The sequence below is a fragment of the Vombatus ursinus genome, unplaced genomic scaffold (assembly GCF_900497805.2).
Source record: "Vombatus ursinus unplaced genomic scaffold, bare-nosed wombat genome assembly UNPS02014802.1, whole genome shotgun sequence".
Lineage (NCBI taxonomy): Eukaryota > Metazoa > Chordata > Mammalia > Diprotodontia > Vombatidae > Vombatus > Vombatus ursinus.
The window spans coordinates 10,013,406-10,033,802 of NW_020954580.1; the positions used below are offsets into that span (position 1 = coordinate 10,013,406).

Genomic DNA, 20,397 nt, shown 5'->3' on the forward strand with positions numbered 1-20,397 from the left:
AGTGAATGTGTTCATGAAAAGTTGTGTGGATAGAACTTCTGTAAATCAAATTTTATCCTCACTGCAGTCGAGAACATTACTACATAGAGGAACCCTGCATTGAGTTTATTTCCCCAAAGAAATTTTGTATATGTGAACAAGCATGCCTCTGATTTACATTATGATAATGGTTTCCTCATAATTAACAGGTGAGGTAAATTCTTGTTTGTACATCAGATTTGTTTCATTTGAAGGACACATGCAGTGGTTTTCATAGTTGTCTAAAGAAATAGCTATCTAAGGGGCAGTGAGACAGAGCACCAGCTCTGGAATCAGGAGGATCAGAGTTCAAATTTGGCTTCAGACACTTACTAGCTGGATGGCACTGGGCAAGTCACTTAATCCTGAGTGCCTCAAAAAAAGAAAAAAAAAAGAAATAGCTGTCTACATTCATGAAACAGTCACATTTTTGGACTTGAAAGGGACTGTACTTATTGTCTTGTCCAACTGTTATTTTGTAGATGATGAAAATAGGTCCCAGAAAAAATGAATGACTTACCTGACCTTTCACATTTAGGGACGTGCCTGGGACTCGCATTTGGGTTTCCTGAGCACTGGCTTATAGTTCCACAAATGTTTCTTAAGTACTTACTTTGGGCCAGATAGTGGGGACTGGAGCTAGGGATTGGTTGAGTCTCTCTTTTCATTGATATGGGAACCTGCAGCAGGTGAGTACCTTGTAGGTTTAGAAATTTACCTAGACCTCTGAGAAGTTCCATGACCTGCGTGGCCAGTATTTTCCAAAGGCTGATTTAAACTCAGTTCTTCCTAGCTTCAAAGCTGGCTCTATCCGCTGTGACGTGCTGCCCATCTGGTGCTGGGGATCAAAGACCAGAGTGATGAAGACCAAGTATCTGACCTCAAGGAGCCTGTTATGTTCTTTGGAGGGAAATCCAGAAGGCAAAAATAGAAATGTTTGCCTTTTTTTTAAAGTAGTGAGAAAGTACCTCTCAGAGTCCGTGTCATTGCTTTATGTGTGTAGGCACAGATATATGGATATATTTAAAATAATTAGCACTTTAAAGGCCTGTGATGTAATCAGTATGAGTATTTCTTTCAGCCACAGGGCTTGTAGGCCCCTCTTTGCCTCAGTTGAGAGTCTTCAAGGGATTTTTGTGTTGTTGTTTAGACATTTTTCAGTCTTATCTGACTCTTCCTGACCCTGTTTGGAGTTTTCTTGACAAAGATGCTGGAGTGGTTTGCCATTTCCTTCTCCAGCTCATTTTACAGATGAGGAAACTGAGGCAAACAGGGTTAAATGACTTGCCCAGAGTTACACAGCTAGTAAGTGTCTGGGGCCAGATTTGAACTCATGAAGATGAGTCTTCTTGATTCCAGGCCTACTCCACTATTCTCTTATTCATTTGACCACCTACCTGGCTGTTCAAGGGGTTAATGTCACCAAAATGAATCATTACCTACTTACTAACTTTCTAATAGTATGAGCTTCTGAATTAAGCTATACTAGCCCTTAGACAACAAATAGAGAGTTGGTCATGGGCCATTTTTTCAAAATCTTAGCCAGGGCTGGGGAGCCTGTTAGACATTTCTGGTGCAGACTCATGGGAAGGCTCAGGGTCACCATGACACTGTTGTTAGTGGAAACTATGTTCAAAAGTTAAGTTTTAGAACTCTTAAATTTAAAATAAAAAAGACCATTTTTACACTTGGTTTGTTGGTTCCCATCTGTGACATGTAAAGTATATCAGTTACTTTTAAGTAATTTTTTTACATCATATCCTGAAATATATATTATAAGCAGTTCAGTGCTTGAAAACCTGTTAATTATTTAAATAATTACTCTTTTCCTTTCCTCTTTTGGTGGATGGTTAATGTTTGTAGTTAAAAAGTGGGATACTTTAGAGTTTACTCAATCTAAATCATTCTTCTTATGCCCTGGATAGCAGCTGTTTTAATGTGCTGCTGGTCAGGGTCCTTGGCCCATGAACGTCTCGCTCCCTGAAGGGTTGCAGACCTTATGAATGCAGACAGCTGAGAAGTTGCTGCTGAGCTCGCTGCCTGTCACAGGGTAGCTTGGTGCTGCCACAGATGGGCATGCTTTAGTGTATACCTGCAGCACTTGGTCAAGCACTTTGCTAAACCTGAGGGGTTAGAAGATCTGGCCTATCCACTTCTGAACTGACCTGGAAATTCGACCAGCTGACCCACCTGTTAGAAGTTGACCATCTAGGACCTCTCTGCAACAACAGCAGCCTGTGATTTCTTTTACTTGCCTCTCTAATGAAGTTAATTCTTGGTAATTATTGCCTGAACACCTGAATTTTTGGCACTGTTCCTTATTGGAACCAGGCCGACTATGTGCAGAGCATGAAGTATAGTTGCAGCTGTTAACATGCAAATAATTAATACAGATTTTGCATGCAAAGGGCATCAGATGGTGGATAGAAAGATAGATTCCTTGACTTTGGTCTTTTGATTATTGCAAGCATTATGAAAATACAGCACAGCCTAGATCAGCAATGAAGCTTTTTTTTTGGTTGCTTTTTAAAAATTTATGTATTTGTTGTTACATTTTAAGTTCCAAACTCTCTTCCTTCCTCCCTCCCCACCCAACGCTAGAGCAGGCTGCCATTTGACATGGCTACATGTAAGACCATGTTATACATACTTCTCTTTATCAGTTCTAACTCTGGAGGTGGATAGCATCTTCCTTCATAGTTTTCAACTCCTTTGTAGTTGATTTGAGTATTTATAATCCTCAGGATAACTTGGTTGTTCTCAGTTCTTTTGGTTCTGCTCATTTCACTTTTCATTATTTCATGCAAATCTTTCCATATTTTTCTAAAATCAACTAGCTCGTCTCTTAGAGCATGGTAGTATCCTATCATACTCATATACCAAGCAATGAAGCTTTTGTGTTGGCTTGGTCACTTCAATTTAAAAGTATATATGACAAATGCAGGCTCCTTTGATGTAGATAGCCATATGTGAATCTGTGAGGAAATTTTCTGAGGTCAAGACTCCATTAATTCGGTATTTCAGTAATTTCTTAATAGCTCATTATTTCCAGTTTCTTTGCTCTTCTAACCCGTCACATAGGGTGTATGATGTGATCAGAGATATGTGTTAGGCAGATCAGTATTCAGAAATCTTCAGTGATTCTCTGTGGTCTTGCTAAATAAAATTCAGATTATTTAGTCTGGCATTTTAGGCTTTCCACACCCTAGCCTTTTCAAGCTACCTTCAGCTCAATTCATGAAGCATTTATTAAGTATCTACTGTGTGTAATGTACTTTTTTGCCCTTTTCTCACTACTCATCTTCAGGTACTTCCTTCCAAAGTCAAACTACTATCCTGAAAACATTGCTAATGCCTTTCCCACCTTCCTGCTTTCTCTATGTTTGAATTGCCTTCCTTCCATCTCAGGGTTTTGAAATTCTCTTTGTCCCCCACCTAGTGCAGTGCCTTGCTCATAGGCATTAGTAGATGCTTGTTGAATTGGATTTTGTTTGTTCCAAGCCCATGTCAGATGCACCCTTTTCCATGAAGCCTTTTTTTTTAATCTTCTCAATTCCAGGTGATCTCTAGCTCTTTTGAACTGTTACCTAACTGTGTACATCTTTTCAGCATCCTCCTTGTTTTATATGTTAGATATTTGTGTATCTGTCTTATGTCTTCTACCAAACTTTAAACACCATGCAGGCAGAGACTATTATTTTCTTTCTGTCTCATCTAACACACTGACCATCCTTGCATATAGCAGATTCTTAATGTTAGTTGAATGAATGGATAGATGGATCCCCTTGGTGGCCCTAGAGCCACGGCCAGGGTTGGAGAGCAAAAAAAAGGAGAGGAAGTTGTCTAACAGGTCTGAATATACTTGAGTGTTAGGACCAGGAATCTCTTCCCTTAACCATTTTCATTGAGGGGAATAGGGATTCCTTGGACATTATGGCACCTTGCCCTACCTCCCCTTACAAACCAATGCAGATTTCCAAATTTCAGGGTTCCACTGGCAGAATAAGTCTGCCAGATGTCTTTATCCAAAGGATGGCTTAATTGCAGCTTCACAGACTCTGAGTTGGAAGGGAGCTCAGTAGCCAACAAAGCTAACCCTCTCCACAAAAGGAATCTCTCCTATAACAACCCCAATGAGTGGTCGTCTAGACTGATTAAGGGCTCCCTACCTCACAGGGAAAACAAAATATATACAGGAAATAGTGGAGATAATCCCAAAAGTCTTCTGTTATCTAGGCTAAACATCCCCTGTTCCTTCCAATGATCATCATTCATGATATCCTTCTAGAGTATGGTAGCAGTAATGGAGAGCTGACATTTATATAACACTTTAAGGTTTGCCAAATGCTTTACATTTATTATCTCATATCATCCTTGCAACAATCCTGTGAGGGAAGGGACTATTTTTATGATCATTTTTTTTTCAGATGAGGAAAATGAGGCTTAAAGATGTTATATGACTTTCCCAGGGTCACGCAGCTAGTAAGTATGTAAGCCAACATTTGAGTTCAGGTATTCCTGCTCTCTATATGTAGCCCTCTGTCCACTAGGTCACCTAGCTGACTTCTTATCCCTGGATACTGTGGGCTTATTTTTTTTTTAAATTTAATTTTTTTGAATTATGGAGAATCCATTTCTCACTGAAAAAGAAAGAAAAACATACTCTTGTAACAAATATGCATACTCAAGGAAAACAAATTTCTGCTATGTGTGCCTTAGAATAAGATTACGTTGGCTTTCTTGGGTGCCGTCTCACAGTGTAAGCTCATATTGAGTTCAATCAATCAATCAATAAACTTTTATTAAGCTCCCATTATGAGCCATTCACTGTATAAGCATGAGGGATATTAAAAAAGGTAAAAGAGAGTTGCTGTCCTCAAGAAACTTAACTTGTTATTGTTCAGTTGTTTCAGACTCTTTGTGACCCTGTTTGGGGTTTTTTTGGCAAAGATACTGGAGTGATTTTCTATTTCCTTCTCTAGCTCATTTTATAGATGAGGTAACTGAGGCAAACAGGGTTAAGTGACTTGCCCAAGGTCACAAATCTAGTAAGGGTCTGAGGCCATATTTGAACTTAGGAAGAGGAGTTTTCCTGACTCCATGCGTGGCTCTCTATTCACTTTGCCACCTAGCTTCTCCTAAAAAAAATTGTTGTGGTTCAGTCGTTTTTAGTTATGTCTAACTCTTTGTTGACCCTATTTGTGTTGGAGTGGTTTATAAAAATGGCACAGTCAATGTTGGAGGAGTTATAGGAAGATTGTTGTTGTTCAGTTGATTCCAATTCTTCGTGACCCAATTTGGGGTTTTCTTGGCAAAGATCCATTTGCCATTTCCTTCTCCAGCTAATTTTACAGATGAGGAAACTGAGGCAAACAGGGTTAAGTGACTTGCCTAGGGTCACACAGCTAATAAGTGTTTAAGGCCAAGCTCACAAAGATCAGTCTTCCTTGCTTTAGGCCCAGCAATCTATCCACTGGCACTAGGTCTTTTTTTCAAACCATTTTTTTCCCCTAGCCATATTGCTCTTTTATACTTAGAAGTTGATTTTTTTTTTAACTCAAAATAGACAGTTTTACATTAATTCCTCTTAACACATATGGCCCAACATTCTAACTATATTTAAAAATCTGATGATCAGCCCTGTTATCTAGATTGTTAGCTCTCTCTCCCAGCTTTGTGTCATCCACATTTTTGGTAAGAATACCATCAATGCTTTTGTTTAAGACACCACTAGAAATCTTAGCACAGGCCTAAGAACAGTTCTCTGGGGCAGTTCTCTGGGTCTTGCCATTCAACAAGTTTTATTTCTACCTCATTGGTGGTCAGGACTTTTTAGATGTTTACTGACCATACCTTTAATAATGTGTGTTAGAATTTTGCCAGTAATAGAAGGCTCCTTAAGAGTTTGCAGCCTCCATTCTCTTTCTTTCTTTCTTTATGAAAATCAGGATAAAATTTGACCTTCTCTAATCTTGTGATATGCATCTATCCTGTTCCCGGAATATGCTTTACTTAAAATTCCTTGGTTTAGCCATAGTTAAGTATTCAGTTTAACTTCCTATATGCTGTGTATGTTTGTCTTCTGTCTGTAGGTTGATATCATCTGTAACCCTCCACTTCCAACTTCCCCTTCTTTTTCTCTCCTTGTTATAAGCTCATTCACCAGTCTGTGCTTTGTTTCCCATAATTAATGGCATAGAGCTACAGATGAATGTTCATTTTTCTCAGTTCTTATGGAAGTAGATTACTTCTTACTAAGGTGAAAAGGAGTCATCTTTGTTGGCATTGCTCTCCAAGAAAGAGAAGAAATCTCAAATGAAGAAATTCTTCCATGAAACCCTGTTGGGTTCTTTACCCCCTTCCGTCGACACGTTCAGGATTGCTTCATCCACATTTTGTGAGGTTGTCGGTTTAACACAGTTTTGCCAAAATTATCATAACACATCTTAATTCTCTGGCATTTAATTATTTTTTTAATAAAAAGTTTTATTTTGATTAGTTGGCAGGTTCTAATACAGTACATTTAAGAAAAGCTAATTGACTTCTTCTGCAGGCTTTTAAACCACTAATTGGCAATATTATCAGACATTAATACTAAATGGGTTATTTTTACAAATCATTTTGAATTGAACTGCAGAGGCTTTTTTCTTCTCCAGTCTGAATAGAAGTATTCCCAAGAAGACATTTGGGAAAATTTGTTTGGCAGTTGATGACTTTAGATTTGTGTAGGTTAAAAAAAAGAGAGAGAGAGAAAAGATAGCTTAATATCTTTCTAGGGCAAGACTCTTTTAATTTCTTACTCATTTTGAATCTCTCCCTTCAGCCCCTTTGCAAACTGGAAAATTGCCTGCCTCTTGATCATAACTGTTAGTATGCATCCCCAAATGGAGTGGTGTTGGTGTAGGTAGCCTATACATGGCCCCTTTCCTCCACTTTATTTATGAGATCGTGCATTTAGAGTGAGAAGGGACTTTAGAGGTCATTGAGTCCAATTCCTTCATTTTACAGATGAGGAAATTAAGCTACATAGAAGTTAAGTTACTTGCCTGGCATCACAAAGCTGTTGAGTGTTTGGGCTAGTACTCCAACTCAGTTCTTCTGACTCTGAGTCCAGCACTCTCTCTCTCTCCTCTGTGCCAGTCATATAGTTGGATGGTAAGGATTTATTCACAGCCTGCCTAGACCTAGTGACCACCCATGTTGCATCAAAGATATTTTGTGGGCCGCTTTTGTGACCGATGATCTCAGAATGGGTGTACTCAAGCATTGTACTTGGATTTACGACAGGGCTTTTTGTGGATAATGGAGCAGAAGGTTATTATACCATCCTATTCAAAGTGCCATAATTTACTAAAAACGAAATGTTTGGAGATTTCTATAAGAGAGTTATAATGCTCATTCCCCCCTGTCCCCAAAGGAAAAAAAAAGAAATAATAAAAACTCTCTCCTGTAACAAATAGTTTCAGGGTTATTGACTTTTGATCTTGAATAGTGTTCTGTGTTGAACTGTAAGTTATGTGTTGGAAACTGGGTAAAGGCTGACATGAAATCTTTGATGCATGAATTTGTATGACCTTTTTGCTAGGTTGGAATAAGGGAGGGAGGTACCCTTGCTATCTTTTTCTTTTCTTTCCCCTTGGATAGGCAGCACCCCTTAGAGCTAGGTAAAGGTTTCCTGGAGATAACCAAACGTTCTAGGGGTGCATCTGGAGGAAATCAACCCCCCATCATAGAAGACAGGGTTGGCATATCCTTACACAGTGATGTAAGCATACTAAATGGGGATAAGTTCAGGTACTTCTACTCTCTTGCTAGCATCCCTTACTTTATTAAGGGATTATTATTATTATTATGAACATGGTCATTTTGAAATGTGGGTCTGCTTTGTTTTAGGGAAAGCAGAGTGACCACACTACATCAGTGAATAAGCAGTTATTAAGTTCTTACTATATTCCAGACACTGTCACCCCATCAGGAGCGTATGTTCTATACCATAAATTTACTGTTATTTGTCAGAATAAGGCAGAATTGTGGATGCCAGGGAGCTCTGGTATCAGCAGTGGGTTTAGGTTTCCATCTTTATATCTGCCCTTTTGTTTCATTGTAATTTCTTTGAATTTTCTTCTGTTAATCTTGGAGACCAAATGTTTGGTCCCATGAATTTAAGTTTAGAGAAATATCGTATTTAATCCACCTCTTCTCAGGGTGTGGAATTTCAGGGGTAAGTATTACAAAGACCTCAGGTCAAATGGAAAATTAGCCCCATGATGCAGGTTCACTTAGCACCTATCTCAGTTCCTGGGAGCTTAGTAAATGCTTATGGATTTACTGATTGTTTAATAACAGGTACCCAAGATTGCATGCCAGTCTGATCTGAGGCTTTCTTTACCATTGGAATATAAAGCAGGATTGAGTAAGGAGGCTAGCCTTTTACTTAAACTTTGTTTGGACCACTGCCTGTCTTAAATTCTGTGGGAAGCTGTCAACTGATATGTCCTAAATCCCACATGGAATCAACATAACATCTCCTTTTTTAAAAACTGTGATTTAGAAAATCAACAGAAGTGAACAATTCCATGCACACAAAGGCCAGAAAATGAGGATTGTACACAAAACCATGAATCCACTATAAATGGCTTGTTTCTTTAAATATACATTAAATTTAAACTAACACCAACGTTTTCTTGGTTGACCTTTCTTTGGTCTGGTCTGTGTATTTTTTTGTCTTATTGATGTTCTTCTACACATGCGTGCATACACACATGAGCTCATGCACACACGGAGCTTTTTCTTGTCTGTGTGTCTATTTTTTTTAAGTGTAGTCAAGCAAAGCACATTTGTATTGTAGTCGTCGTCAGGAAATGTATTTCTCTTTCTGTACCTACGATCCACCACATGTTTACCAGAAAGTGAGAGGCATTTTTTGTCATCAGCTTTTTGGAGTTGTGATTGGTCTTTCCAAGTTGTTTTTCTTTACGATGTTGTGGTCCATACAGAAATTATTCTCCTGGTTCTGTTCACTTCGCATAAGTCTTCCTAGGTTCTTCTGATTCTATCCCTTTCATTAATTCTTACATTGCAATCCTACTCCCATTACATAATCTGCCCAGCCATTTCCCAGTTGATAGACACTACCTTAATATTCCCATTCTTTGCTAGGCTCTTTATTTCTTCCAGGGAACAGTGGGCTTGGTGCCTGGCCTATATTGGTTGACTCACTTGATATCCAGCTTAATCTTATGTTTTTCTGAAGAGGGATTCCTACCTGAATGATCTGCAGGTTGGAGCATATATTTTACTCAGAAATACAGCACATATTCAAATAAATAAATAGAATGGCATGGATCAGGGGTTCCTAAAGCTTGAGACCCAGTATTCTGTTTCTACTCTCAAGGCTTTTATGTGTCTGTTACTTTTTGGAACAATTCACATTTTCCCTCATTTGAACAATGACCTTTCTGTTCAAGAAATTCCAAATAATATTTTTTCTCACAGATATGCAAGGAAATATAAGATTCTTTAATCTCCAAATACTGCATTGCTCTAAATAAATAAAAATTAAAAGGAGTTTGCAGTACCATGATGATCTTGAACACTTAGAAGGGTGGATGGATTGGCTGAGGATTGAAAACTCAGAACAGAATGACTGTTTCTTTCCAAGACAAGATGTATAGAGATTGGATGGGGTATTGCTTGATAATAATCTGCAAGTCACCATAAGGAGTTAAAACCAGGTTCAGAGAGACAAGTAGGTTCAGAAATAAGCAGGCACGGTTCAAAATATTTAAAAGATATTTTAGGAGAAAAAGAAAACCTAGTCTGCATACTAGTTCCTGTTATGTAAAGGAAATGTTTTTAGAAGGAAGTAGTGACAGAGCACTGTCCCTGGAGGGGAGGCAGGTCCTTTCCCAAGACAACGTGTATGGCTTTTGTCTTTCTTCATATCGCTGGCACTTAGCACAGTACCCAGAACATAGAAGGCACTTAATTAATGCTTGCTGACTGATTTATAAGAGGGGGTTAATAAAGTTGGTATACCTGGTATCAAAACAGTTTATTATAGAAATAGGAATATGTACTGGGTTTTTCCTTCCATGTTATCACCTCTCATCTTGACACAGTTCCTTTAGCTGCTGTTACGTATTTTTCTTCTATCAGAGGAAAATCCTTTTCATAGGGATCATAGTCATTTAATCATCACATTTTGAATGTCTATATCATATCTGAATTTGTGCTGTCTTAGGACATCTTTAAGTCACTCCAAAACTGTGAAAATCAAAATTGGGTGGAGGGAGGAGGTAGAAGGGTCTTGAATTTCACCTCCATAATTTTTTTTTTCTGGAATTTCTTGGAGAGCATAGGAGGATAAGCAGGATCCTGTTGTAGAAGGACTCCTATTTGGGGGGGTTTTGCTTTTTTTTTTCCACTCAAGAGTGTTCATAGTAGGAACCACTGGTTACTCTCTCATCTGGAGGATAACTAAATACTATTGAATTGCCCCTGTTTGAGTTTTAAACTTTTTTTTGTGGGCTGATTTTTTTGTACCTTTATGATATACTTAGCTTTTTTTTTTTGTTCTCAGGGACATGATGGTGTCCTCATTTTTAAAACATTCGTACTTCCCCTGACTATAGGGCCAGACAACTCTGGTCCACCATTTTCTACTTGCATTTCAGCATCTCATTTCCTTTCTGCTTTGTGGTCCTCAGCCTCAGACTTTATACTGCACTTTCAGCTATAGAAAAAAAGAAAATTTCTATTGTTTATGAGATAGCTGTTGTTGTTTTGTCCTTCATTATCAAAGAGGACCATGACATCGGGAAGGTGATGCCATGACTTGCAAGTGAATTGGATTTAAGTGAGGGAGGGCTGTGCAAAGTCACCAAACTCACTTTCTCCTCTGGAGCTATCTGGGTCCAATGACAAGATAGAGATCAGGATGACTAGAGATGGCCTTGCTATGAGACAGCTAATGTCACAGTGCACAAAGTGACATGGTATCTGTGTGATCTGGCTGGCCCCTAATTTTATAAGAGAGTTTTCATAATGATTCTGGACCAGATGCCAAGGTTTATCCAAATAGCACCATATATTTCCTGGGAATTGATGTGAAGGAGATAGAGGGTGTGTGTGTGTGTGTGTGTATAAATTATATATATATATACACACACATACACATAAGGATGTTGCATTATAATAAAGTATAATATAGTAAATGCATGGGTAAGTCCTGGCATCTGGCTTCTTTGCATAGAGACCAAACTTGCCTCCTTCTGAATGAAAAAACACTCTTTCCTTTTTTTTTTTCCAATTACTAATCCTAGCTGCCTCAAACAGTGCGAAATTGGTGACTTACCCATAGTCACACAGCCAATACGGACAGGAGTTAAAACCAGATCTTCTTGGTTCTGAAACCAGCTCTCTTATCCACTATCTAAAGGAGGTGTTAAATTTGCTTCCAACCGAACTCCAAAGTGTGGCTGAAAACAGTAATTAGGAAATGTTTGATGAAATAAATAAAATACAGTTTGTTGAAGTTGTTCAGTCATTTTCAGTTGTGTCCAACTCTTCATGACCCCTTTTGGGGCTTTCTTGGCAAAGATACTGGAATGTTTTGCTGTTTTCTTCTTCAAAAAAAAATATAGTACAACACAGATAATGTTAATTTCCAGGTTTCTAAGTCGACCACTTGTTTATTTTGATGTCACTGAATTACAGTATGTGTAATAGGTTTGTCTTTCTTGCATGTGCATCTATCCATACATACATACATGATTGCCAGCATGGGAAAATTTTGATAGATTAACTGTTATGACATTGAGGCCGCAAATGAGAGATGTTCAAATTCTTTTTAGGTCCTGAATCACATAGTTTTTAGAGCATCTAGTAATACTGTTCATGTGTACAGAGAACCTTGGTTATGTTTCATAAGTTTTGGTTTTGAATGGGTTCTCCAATCCTGTCTTGTTAATTGAAAGGACAATTTTTTTTTCTTCAAAACAAATGAAGTTGACTGAATTTTGTGTATTCTCTGATGGCTGATTTTGATATTTCAGAGTAAATGTTAGCTTAGATAGGGCTGGTGAAGAATGGGCAGTAATCCGTGAACATATATAACAACCTAGTGACTTTTTTCAGAGGGCTAATTTGTAAGCAGAATCTATCCCCTTGACAGTTTTGCAGAGTTGTTGAAGTGGTTCTATTCAGGAATTATTTGTGAAACTCTTCCCTAGTTGGGAACATTAAATCATGTGCCCTGGGTTCTAACAGAATAAGGACAAATTGGCTCCCATTAAGTCAGCACTTATGGGAATTTACAAATGGTACTGTCCTTGAGATTTTGGTGGCATCAAATTTAATTTGTCACACAGTGTAAGCCAATGCATATTGGATAGAGAATTTCTTTCCCCTTCTTTGTCTTCTCTTTTTTGAGAGGTGTGTTAGGAGTGTTAGATTTGAAGTGAAGTGAGACTTGAGTTTGAATCCTTTCCCTGACACTGTGTATGGGCGTCCAGAGTTGTTGTGAGGATCAAGTAAGACAAGACATATAAGGAACTTTGCAAAAGTTATATAAAGCTCTACAGTTTAGAGGTTCTAAAACTTATATGGCCTACTGCCTTCTTTTAAAAAAAAGAAATTATTCAGCGCCCTCTTGGAAATCTATTTTCTTTAACCCTTTAATAGTTCTTTTTTAAAAAATTTGTATCATTTCAAAAAATATTTAAAAATTTATATTTCAATTTATATAATTAAAATTTTTTTTTGCAAATTTGTGGGTTTTTTCCTTGCATTGAAATTTTGATGATGCAATATTGTGTCATGTAACTATATAGTATTGTATTGTAAACAAGTCATTACATGCACATATTCCTGTCAGTGCATGCTGGACTTCCCAACAGTGCGTGACACGTTAGCTTGTCAGTGAACTTGACCACTGATTGGTTATAACTTGCATTTGTGTATTTGGAAAAAAACGTAATCACTACAACTTTAACTCTGTTATACAACAGATGAAATGTGTACAAATGGTTTTTTAAAAATTTCTTCTCTTTTCTTATGCTTTTACTGGCCCCTTAATTTTATTCAGCATCCCCTAATTGCACCCAAGGCTACTGGCCTCGCTGCGCGCCTCCCCCCCCCACCCGCAAGGGCTGGTATCGCCAACTTTGGGAACCTATCATTGTAAATATGTAGATACATGAAGGGTAGGTTCTCCTAGCTTTGTTTGACTTTCACTCCTGCATTGTTGATGAAAGATCTCTTCAGAACCTAAAAATAGAAGAACTGTTCTGTTTAGGAGACAGTTTAGCTGATGCTGGAGAAATAGAGTCATTCATTTAACTACCCTTCTCCATACTACTTTCTCCATTGAGTCAATCTGCGATCCAGAGTGTCATTCTGCATATGAAATGCAATTATTACAGAAGAGATTTCATGAAAAAGTTGATTGGTCATGTAGGTAGTTTTCAGGACTCATCTCATTAAAGAAGAGATTCATAATGTTAATTGGGCCTGGAGTTCTATTCAAAATTCATCTTTAAGGAGAATTTGTAGAAAATTGTGTTTTGACATTTTGTATGCAGAAATGTTATTGTTGGATGGTAGGAGACAACGTGTATAGGCATCAACAAAACGTTCTAGCACAAATTGGTGAACTAGAATAACAGGTTACGTTTATACAGCAGAGTACTTTATAAATACTCTCTCTCTTGAACTTTACCACAGCCCTGTGAGGGCAGGTATTTGTGGTTATTATGTAGGGGGGAAACAAGAACCACAGTCATTTTGTGACATCTTGAAATACTTCCCCACCTCCTCCACCTGGTGGTCTTAATAGTTGAAAGTCTTCAACCCCTGTTACAGGAGAAATAAAGTAAAACAAATCCTGTAAAGACATGATAAAGTAGACACGCTTCTCTACTGTTGTAACAGCTATTTGTTCTCAGATAAGAGACACCTGCAGTTTCGTCCGAGTGGTCTTCTTTAACAATTGTAAAAGTATTTGGTTACCTCTCTTTGTCTCCTGCCATTGAACAGGGAATGTTTTCTCATTCTGGTAACAAGCTTTGCTAGTTGCATGGCACACATCCCCTCCAGAAGCTACCCTTCCCCTTTATCCCTTGGCTGAATTCACCTTCCTGTACCCCTCCCTCTCCTGTGAAATGCTTTATTTTCCTGTCCTGATTTGCTGCAGAATACTACTGATTCTAGTAGTACTAGAGTACTACTGTACTCTAAATGGGCTAGAAAAATCATAAAAACCAAATCTGTACCTTAGGAAATAGAAACTTCTATCAGTGAGCAGTCTTCTTTAACATGCTGATGAATTTCTTTGCTCTCAGTTTGGCTTCCTATATATAACCTACAGTCATTCCACCTCCACTATTAGGTATGAGGCTCCCAACACATCCCAGTTCCCCTCAGTCAAGAGAATTCAGATTATCATCCTTGTTTACAGATGAAGGAACTGATGAGGCTTAGGGATGTTCCCAACTCCAGGACAAGAACCATCCATACTGACACCAGCATATGTTAGCAGAGTAGGTTGAGAAATGTGGAAAGAATAGTGATTTCCTTTTATTTCTATTGCTTAGCATAGTACCTGGCATATAGTAGGTGCTTAATAAATGTTTATTGACTGTCTGAAATAGTAGAAGCTTAGTAAATCAATTAATAGTGATCAATTTATGAGAAAGAATCCTGTATTAGAGCCCTTGTGTACAAATCCTCATGGTGCCATTGTGGACAAGTCACTCTTTGGGCATCAATCTTCTCATTTGTAAATGAGGTTGGTGATCTTTAAGGGACCTTTCCTTCCAGCTATGATCCTATGACCTTCCATGGTAGTCTGTTCCATTATGGATTAGCTCAGATTGTTAGGTTTTTCTTTATATCCAACCTAAATGTCTCTCTAAAACTGATATGGATTGAACCTATTCCTGCCCTCTGCCCTCTGGTGGTGCTAAGCAGAAATCTATTCTCTCTCCTATATTGGATACTTGAAGACAGGTGTCATGTTCCTTCCTGAATCTCCTCCTCTCCAGAATAAATAACACAGCCCTCATTCCTTCAATTGATTGTCATTAAGGCCTTTCATTAATGCAATAGCTTCCAAAGTCATTATAATTTCAGAGAACCTGCCTTCTTGAGAAATAAGTAGAATTTGTTGTTGGCAGTATTTTTTAAAAATATAGTTAATATTTGATCGGAAGGGCCATTTCCAGGATTTTTTGAAAGTTAAAAATGATACCGTCATTTAGCAAAGACATATTTCAGATGTGGAGAAAACATTTCCTTTGAAGGATTAGACTTAACATTGAATTGGGAGGGGTAGGGAAGGAGAATGGTAGCCTTTTTCTTTTTTCTATTTTTTTTTAAACTTCAAAGATAGATATTTTTAAATCATTAAAATTTCTTATAAATGTAAGTGTTTTCTGAGATGATTATTTTCAGCTGTGGTCTAACAACACCTCAATTATTATTTTAAGTAGTGAAGACGAAAGTGTGTGTGTGTGTTGCGTGTGCGCACGCGTGTGCTGAACCACACTGCTTATTACTCAGTAAATACCCTGCCAGTAAGGAAAGTAATTTAAAGAAATCAGAAGCAGGAAAAGTTAATTTATTTCCTAGAAACTTCACATCAGTTAGAGTTTACCCAGTTACTGTGATACCTTTTGTCATTATCATAATCTTATTTATGTCCCTGGCATTACATCTGCATGAGAGAGAAAATCTGGGAAACCGTTAAGTATGGGGAGGGAAAAAAAGATTGAGTTTTAATAAACGTGCATTTTAATCTGATGTATATTTGGAAGAGGTGAAGGAGTAGGATGTTAGTAGGGGACATCTGTGATAATGTAAAAAGAAATCAAAGAAAATCACCAGCCAACTCTAAAATACCTTAAGGACATTTTGTCTAATCCAGATTGTAATTCTGATCCTATGTGACAAAAACAGACTCTTCTCTCTTCTATTTCAGGTAGTAAGGAAGGTAACAGGTAATGGTACACAACTTTTCAAAACTCCTTTCACCACCCTGTTGAAAATATCTTTTTGTCCAGCAATGTGGAATTAGGACAGAGAGAATTCTTGTAGAAGTGTTAGATGGATTATGTGTTAATTTTACCTGGCTTTCCATTGAAAGTGAAACTTGTGAGGATGTATGTGTGTTCCTTTCTTTTGTTTTAGGTAGGATTGAGTGTGGAGTCAGAATCTGTGATAATCTTGACTTTGAAAGGTTGTAAGAAATGGAAAGAGCCTTAGATTGGAAGTCAGAAAATCTAGGTTCAGATTTTGGCTCTGTTATTGCTACTTCTGTAACCTTGGATAGGTCCAAGGGGATGGATAAGCCCATTTTCTCATCTGCAAAATGGAGATGGATATAATTCTGCTTCCTGGCTTTCGAGGTTATCCTAAGGCACCATTTTTAAAAAGGACTACTTCATTATCCTTGATATCTTGGGATGTGGGGAGGCATTCCTTGAGTCCCTTCTCTTTCTCTTATGGGAGGAAGGCCAGCTTATATCTGGGACATGGATGGTCAGTTGACGGTGGAAGAATAGTAACGTGACATAGTGAAAGTTGTTGCAAAATTTTTCATGCTTTGCATGCTGATTGAGATTCTTGGCCTTTTTTTTTTCTTTAATAAATTGTGGGTGTTTTATGCCTCGCCCCCTAAGTTTCTACTTAAGAGACCATCTTATGACCTTTTCTTTGAACAATTCAACAGCCATATTCTTTTTCTTTTCTTTTGTCTCAGCAGCTTTGTAGCTATGTCCTACTTCCCGTCCCTTTTCCTGCTAACCCCTTTATGTAGAAATAAATGCAAAATGCATGCAACATGATTTGAAGTAAGGAGGGCCCAGGTATAACAAGGGCAATTTTGACTCCTTTTTGAACACTCCACACATGCTCCTTGCCTCATCTTCATTTTCCTCATCAATAAAATGTTCTAATAATAGCACCTCCCTTACAGGATTTGTGAGGATTAAATGAGATAATATTTGTCAGTACTTTGCAAATCTTAAAGCACTTTATAAATTCTAGCTGTCATTTTTTTTTTTACTCAACAGTGTACCAGTTGGTCTTATTTGCCTTTCCTTACACAAATTGCTCCACTAACTCCCTTCTCCTTGACTTCTTCTCTTCACAGACTTAGTCCTACTAGAAGTAGACTTTCAGCATGGAGGTTTAGCTTTTCCTCTGTTTCTCTTCCCTAAATACTATCTCAGACCATCATTATAATTCTCAGACTTTTCCAAAGTATTTTAGTGATTTCTTTATTCTTTCTCACCTAAAGTCCTTTCCCCCCCATTTCCATAGACATTGGAAATAGTGTCTAAATTGTAGACATTGTGAAAACTTCAAATTCATATGTTCTTGGAGACATAAAATCTGAGACAATTTCAAAGCTGTGGGTAAAATTTTTTTTAGACTCAAATTTAGGGGAAATTGAGGTCCAGTGTTGTTATTCAGTAGTTTCAGTCACATCCGACTCTTCATGACCCCATTTGGGGTTTTCTTGGCAGAAATTCTGCAGTGGTTTGCCATTTCCTTCTTCAACTCATTTTACAGATGATGAAACTGAGGCAAACAGGTTAAGTGACTTGCTCAGGGTCACACAGCTAGTAAGTGTCCAAGGCTAGATTTGAATTCAGGTTTTCCTAACTCAGGGCCAGAGGCTCTATCAGTCAATAGCCACCTAGCTGCTCGAAATCCAATGTGTGTTAGTACTATTTACGTATTTAAAGTCACTGTGTTTATTTAGAAATGTAAAATATGTTGCAACTTGGCTTGAACTTAAAATATATGGCATCTTTTAAAATCGTTTATGAGAACTTGTCAAATGTTGGAACAGAAGTTATCAGCATTAGAGTAAAAGATATGAAAATAATATTTTGAGGAATTGGTATTTTTCCTCTCTTGTTCTAATCTTTCATCTCTCCCCTTTCTCCTGATTCAATCTCTGTTGCCTACCACCAACCTGCCAGAACGATGACTCCTCCTTAAAAATCTACTTGCTTGACTCCTTGCATCCGTTTAAGCTTTTATTATATAACTCTTCTCCCTCTCGTGGCCAAATTCAAGTTTGTTCTTGTCCTTCTTTTCCTCTTATTTCTAAACCTCTTGCAGTATGTCTTCCAACCTCATTCAACTCCACACTGCTTTCTCTGAAGCTACCATGATCTCTTAATTGCCAAATCTGATAATCTTTTCACAATTCTCATCTTTCTCAGCCTCTGTCTAGAAGTTGACACTCTCCTCTTGGGTGCTTTTGATCTTCTGTGAATTATAGCACATATCTGGCCTTTCTTTTGCTGGGTCATCTACATCATGCTACCCAAATGAGGGTGTTATCCAAGGGGCCCTCTTTTTCTTTACTCTTTCCTTTTGTGATCTCATAAGCTTTTGGGGGTTTGTCATTTCTTTTACAAATGACACCTGTATCTCTATGTCCAGCCCTCATCTCTGGAAGAAATCTATTGAATTCTTTTAATTGGCACTTTGTTCAGAAGTTTTCTTATTTCTTACATTACGGTGTTCAGTTTTTTGACTTGTGTTCTAAGGGGAGACTTAAAATTTCCTCACATCCTGTCTTAGAGATAAGCATATTTTCCTTGTTTGAGGATCACGTTTTCTTTTGCTTTTTGCTTCTTTTCTTCCAGATTGTCCTTTACTTTTGTGGATTTGCATTCTCAGCCAGTAATTCTCTTTTCTTTCTTGGACGAGTCTTGCCACTATGAACTCAAGTTTTTCTATCCTTTGAATTGTTTCTGCTCATAAGCCATAAATTCTGTTTTCAGAATTATTATTTCTCTTTTAAACAATTCAAAAAAGTTCTGCTGTGGTTCTATGTTCTCTTGGGAATCTGCACGGTCCTCTGCTTCCTCTGCTATTCTTTTGTATTTGTTTCATAATATTTATTTATAGGTGTGTGGAATTGCTTAGCTGATACTATAACATACATGTATATAACATACACAAACATTTTTTAAATTTAGCATTTATTAGTGCCTATTATATGCCAGTCATTGTGTTGAATGACGAATATTATCTCATTTATCATCACAACAACCCAGGGAGATAGGTGTTTCTATTATCCCCATTTTACAGTTAAGGAAACTGAGGCAAACAGGTTAAGTGACTTGCCCAAGGGCACATAGCTAGTAAGTGTCTGCAGCTGGATTTGAACTCATGTCTTCCTGACTTCAGGCCTAGTACTCTATCCATTATGCCCCTTAGTTGCCTATCTGGAGGCCATATTCCCTTCATTATTAATATCTTCTTTGCTGCATTATCTGTGGATGCTCAGTATTTTGAACTGAGTTGTCTTTCTCCTGAGAGCTTTGGTAATGTCAGTCTTTTTTCTCTTTATTTTCCTCCATCATTTTCCTTTCTTTTAGATGGTGGCTTCCCTGGGGAGTGGACCTCAAAGCCTCTATCCCTAAGTAAATCATCTTCCACAGGCTCCAGAGTGTTGTCTGTCCTGGGGCTGTCCCAGCCAAGACCCCTTCTGCCTTTTGGGTTTTTTGTGGCATGGGGAGGAAGAAGGAGCAGAAGTGAGCCCTCTTGCAAGCTTGTGGGTCCTGTGGGTGGAAATTAGCTTCTCTGTTGTTAGTTCATTGGATTTTTTACCTTGTTTGGGTTTTGGGAATCTTAGGCTGCAGAGACAGCTGAAATTGCTTTGTCTTTTCCATAATTTGTATTTGAGAGAGGTGAGAGGGCTTGAGGGATCAGAGAAAATGTCTAGTTCTCCATCCTGTGACACATTGCCCAATGATCCCATTTTTTGGTCTCCATTTTACGTCACTCCATTACTTATTAGCTATTTTGAACTGGATGGCCCGTAATCATCTCCACAGCTCATTCTTGACACACTTCGTCTTCCCTCCAAGTCACCCTCCTTCCACACTTCTCTGTTTCTGTAAGGGTACCACCATTATTTCCCATATTCACAACCTCAGCACAACATCCCTGGAATCTGTTCTTTTCTCTTTACTTATATGGTAAGGTTAGTATAGGCCCTTATTATCTCTCACCTGGACTATACCAGTAGCTTCGCAATTGGTCTTCTTGCTGCAAATCTCTCCTCTCTTAAATCCATCCTTTATGCAGCTGCCAAAGGTATTCCTAAAATGCATGTCTGACCATGTCACTTCTTTTCTTAAATTCCAATGGTTCTCTGTTACCTTGAGGATCAAATATAAATGCTGTTTAGTATTTGAGGTACTTTACAATGCTGCCCAACCTACCTTTCTAGGCTTATTATACATGACTCCCCTTTAAAATTCTATAGTACACCCCATCGGACCTACTTGCTGGCCCCTACTTTTCTTTTCCATACTTTTGTAATTTACTCTGCCCTACTGGATTGCATTC

The 20,397-nt window shown here is 38.0% G+C and overlaps 1 protein-coding gene across 1 annotated transcript in view; it reads left to right on the plus strand.

The window, feature by feature from the left end:
- The window catches only part of BARD1 (BRCA1 associated RING domain 1), a 142,444-nt gene that overhangs the window by 51,027 nt on the left and 71,020 nt on the right, over positions 1 to 20,397 (plus strand). The gene's annotated exons all lie outside the window — the stretch shown is intronic.